Source organism: Anneissia japonica, unplaced genomic scaffold, assembly GCF_011630105.1.
Source record: "Anneissia japonica isolate Jap-2015-1 unplaced genomic scaffold, ASM1163010v1 scaffold12406_len387984_cov155, whole genome shotgun sequence".
NCBI classification, from domain to species: Eukaryota; Metazoa; Echinodermata; class Crinoidea; order Comatulida; family Comatulidae; genus Anneissia; species Anneissia japonica.
In genome coordinates this window covers 16,687-21,776 of record NW_022714615.1, presented here as the reverse complement: position 1 = coordinate 21,776, position 5,090 = coordinate 16,687, and the positions used below count along the sequence as shown (strand labels likewise).

Genomic DNA, 5,090 nt, shown 5'->3' with positions numbered 1-5,090 from the left:
GGATTTTTGATCCACTCTAGAATAAAATCCTCTCTAGAACAAAAAATCATTTTGCTAGTTCTCTTTTAAACAACGTGATTTTCAAAAATATGATATACGACAACATCTCAAATAATATGTATCCCATAATAAAATGACGTCGCTGTTATTGTCTATAGCTTGTCTATAGTCTACTGTTCTTGGCAAGAGCATCGTTGTATTTTATGTTATTAAGTCTAATGTATTGTAGATAAGGTAATGCTTTGCCTGTTACTTGTGCATATCGTCTGCTCTGATTACATCTCCAGTATGTTTTTTTTTGACATCTTAACCAATTCACCAAGAGGACGAACATCTCGGGACATCAAAGGTTATAACTCTGGCATCGCCATTCTACGCGCTGCGCGTCCCTACACGCTGATCGTCACAAAAACCATAGCAACTAACCATAATAATAATATTGACGGCTGTACTCGCAACTAGTATCGGATCGTCGATGCCACAGTAAAGATCACAGGACTGTACGCACGCACTATGTTTGAGAGCGGAGATGTGCGTCTTTCTGTTGAATTACCTTGGTCTGGGCTATAGGAATAAAGTTATAATTATTGTTTAAACCACACTCAATCATGACATTTAGAAGAGCGCAGTGCCATTTTTTAATAGTCTCATGAAACTTTTAGGTTTTAGGACTTTTCATTTAGTTTAAAATTTTCATAAATTGTAGTTTAATTAAATATCTCAGAATTTATTATTTGAGATTTGCATATAGATAATAATAATAGCTAAGGTGAAAACAAATTCTTTCACTAGACTCATTTGAGACTCCAAATTTAGTTTGTGCAACCCATCGGTGCAACCAGACTAACACATTCTGTCTTTTCCACAAACTCGGTCGCGTTTATGATTAAAAATTCTAGCGTATGCGTAGAAACTACATAATCTTGGGCAGGCGGCTCAGGACTGGCACTGCAGGTATACGAAAGGGACAAATGCTGCACTGCCAACTCGATACCTATAACTGTGATTACAATTTTCGTCGAAGAGGGATCTGTTCGTCAGTCAAGAAAATAATCAACTGAAATACATAAAATGCCTTACTATAAAAGAGAAACTCACAATAGCCGTTATTGCAGATGGAAAAAAAGACCAAACAACATACTTGAGCTTGAGTGTTCTTGTAATCGCCAAAATAGCCATTATGTCGAATATCATTGTCAACGTTCGTGCTTTTGGAGATATGAAATCAACAATGGAAATCGTGCAATTCTGCGTCGATTTTGCTACTGCGGTCAGTACACGACTTATGTAGGCCAAAATATAGCGGCCAATTAGTAGTCAAAGGTAGCTTCATTTTATTAATTAAAAAACTACTATCAAATAAAATACCATTAATAGTATTGCTATACAGTTTGGTCACCCTCTGCCTGAGGAGTTTAGTTTGAGCGTACTCTATTATACACTTTCTGCATTTTGTAGGGGAAGGGTTAGTTTTTTAGACAATTTATTATTTTCTTTTTCATACGCTCATTTTTATTATTATTATTACTATTATTACTATTATTATTATTATTATTATTATTATTTATTAAGGGATCCCTTCGAGAAAATGTGTATTTATGTCTTTTTCATTATCAGTATCGTTATCGTATATACTATTGATTAGTATAATTAATAGCATTAACATTAGGTTTATACGTCTTATATTAAAAATATTGAATTTCCAAAGTTGAATGGTGTTGTCTTATCTATAAATGAGTGTGTCAAGTAAAAGTTAGTAATTACCATTATCATTACACTTCATATTAATGTTAACATTATCACTATCATGTTTATTATTGTTATAATTATTATTAATATATTTTCTTCTAGATTTTCAATCTAAATCGTGAAGAACAGGAACAAGGAAACAATTAAGCCATCTACACTACCTGCGCTTCATACACGTTAGTGTACCATACCAAACACAAAACTCAGGAAACAGACCTAATGACAGACATTTAAATAACCAATAATGCCTGTTTTGAAAGTGTAAAATATTAAATACATCATGCGGATGCGGATTTGCCTTCTGTGAATAATTTTCTGTGTATTAGATAGACCAATACATTTTCTCTGGGAATCAGTCATGCAAAAATGTATTCTTTTATAAAAAAAAATGAGCCACCCTTACAAAATATTGTTGGAATAAAATGAATAAGATTATACAATAATAGTTATACTGTACAAAATTACAAAATTGTATCCAGCAAATTTATTATATTTTATGGCATTTTTTTGAGTAGTTAATCAAGTGATACAAAGCTGTCTTACATCATTCTGTTTTCTTAATACCTGAAACAATTGTAAGACAGTGAGACTGTTTCAGATATTCAGATAATACCTAATAATAATGATCATTTCCTTAAAATAGTACTTAGAAATATAAATGAATCAAATTCTCAATTATGTTTTTATCTATATGTCAAAACACGCGTAGAATAATTATAACAGTACCATGTAATTTTAATTATTCAATAAAATTTTAGAAAAGAAAAACAAGTTATTTGGGAACATGTTTATATGTGAAATGTTTTTTATTCTAGTTTATTACAATGTTTATTGAGAATATGAGTAACTAACGTACAAAATCGTTTTCAGAATTCAGTTGATATAAATAATACATAGTTGTGTTTTGTACTTGCACAATACCAATAAATTGGAAATATTTATTTATACAAAATTCTCATAATATAAATGTATTTTACTAATTAGTGAATTATAATTACACATACAAAATTCTTATAATTAGAATCCCTAAACCAGTTAAATAAATCATAATCACGATAGGAATTGTGAATATATAATTTTAGTTAGAATTGATTTAACTGATATTTTTTTTTTTCATAAATCATCGACATGATGAAATTAATCGCCAGGTAGTCTAACGTGTACGCAGTTAAGCATCTCTAATTTAAAATAACGGCTTGTGCAGCCTTTGTTGAACATGACATCAAATGGTATATGTGCTGGGAAATAAATAAATAACATATTGTATTTTGCTTTACTTGCATTATTCCTATTTTAGTAAGACTTTATAGTGCTTTCAAAGTTTAACATACAGTTTTTGAACCATAATTTTGTTCAACTAAACTTACCATTGCGTATCGAATCTTCTTTTACATTTTGTCGTAAGTTTATGGTATTTTGATTTCCTGTTCAAATACTGATATTATTACACTGGATTGTATTTACTTTTCAAATTTTAAAAATAACTTTATTACATTGTACCTTAAATAATTAGTCTTGAACAAAAATATTTTATAAATAGTAATTTTAATTACTGCTAAAATGGACGATTTAACATTGTGTGCCAATTTTTTTTCATCCAAGACGCATGCGCACAGTCCTAGAAAAGTTCCACTTTCGTGTCTAGCACCGATTGGTTACGTTCAATATTATACATTTTACTACATAAACTAAACAAATACAAGAAGAATCTCATTCACGATGGGTGCGTTTTTTAGCTGGTTATTTGGTACACCTACGAAGGCTGTAACATATGTAAAGCAGTCCACACCCCCGGAGGAGATCCACGACAAAAAATCATGTGACTGGAAGAAAATTGAAAAACGTGATCGCTTTATATGGGAAAGAGTCTGTAATTGTACAAAATACGGCCCATATGATGAAAATCATCAAAAGAATGAATGTGTATGGATAAAGTTGGTTTCCAAAAACGGGTGCATCTTTCGTCGCTTCTGCAAGTGCTATCTCCACGAAAGTTATGGTTCAAACACAGATACTAATACTTAGTGGAAACTAGTACTTAAAACTGCTTACAGTAATAAGATATGTTTCTTGTTCAATTTGTGTATACACTTTCAGATGGTATTTCTTAGAATACCAAGTGCTTGCTATTTTAGTCTGAGTGTTAGACGTTATAAATATAACAAGAATACAAAAATAATAGTATTACAACCTTGAAAATTAAAAAAAATTTAAGAAAAATAGAAAGCTATTAATTCCCGTCTACCTTTACTTTATCAGTGGTACTCGTAGTACTGTATCCGCACATGGAATTTGGCATACATGTTTTTTATTTATTAATATAGTATTAAAATTGTTTATCTTTTACTGCAGTGTATCGACAAAAAATGTTATTTTTTATATTAAAAAATATACTTGAACTTATATACTTATTATGCTCGTTCTCTAATCCTAGAGTCATTATGGGTTTAAATTCAGCCAAAACCAGAATTTCTTTGCCTTTAAAAATATTTTCCCTGCTTTAAAAATGATACACTCTAAAAGTCACTAGTTAAAAGAACATTTTCAAACAGAATTGTACAAGTATGAAAACCTGGCATAATAGGAGAGTGCCGAAACAGATATCATACATGTAATAATATTCTCCTGATAACGGTTAGAGCAATCTCACTGATACGCCCAGACAACAAGTCTGAAAAGAAAAGAAGAAAAAAAAAGAAAAAAAACAAAAACAAAACAAATAAAAAACAAACAAAAAAGAAACATGGTTTACCGAAAGTTTATGAGTTTGTTATTGATACTCGTCATGCACGCCTTGAAGAAATATTTTGTAAAATAAGGGCTTGGTTTTATTTTGGTTTTTTGGTTGCTGGCAACTCGAAACATGTTTTTTTTTATTAAATCATTTGTGTGATTTCTAAGATCACGGTCTTTTTTTAAAAATCAACTTACGTCATTTGGTTTAATTGTCAAGAATTTCAGTTCAAGAAATTCACCTGTTTTTTTTTAATAAGGAAATTCGGGAAGACATCTACTCGTTTGAACAAAGCCGAATTGGATTATTATTTTCTATGCAACTATTATGTAACATTATAATACATTATTATCATTGTTAGTGCTATTACTATTTCTACTGATATTGCCTGGTTTATTGCGATTACTAATGCTAAATGTTATCAAAGTCAATGTCATTATTTTCATTATCACTATCATTGTTATCAATATAATTATTATCATCAACATTACTATATATATATTATTCGTATTAAATATTTTCTAGGTATCTGCATTTTCAATATACATGGTGAAGAGAAACATCAAGAAACCAACGACCGAATATTTTGACAGCCTGTGCTTTTCCA

At 30.2% G+C, this 5,090-nt stretch overlaps 1 long non-coding RNA gene across 1 annotated transcript; it reads left to right on the top strand.

Annotated features, from left to right (window-relative positions):
* Positions 1–950: 950 nt before the first annotated feature.
* Positions 951–5,090, top strand: LOC117109071. Its single transcript, XR_004445457.1, has 3 exons — positions 951–1,323; positions 1,852–3,802; positions 5,009–5,090. It is a non-coding gene; the product is annotated as an uncharacterized LOC117109071 (long non-coding RNA).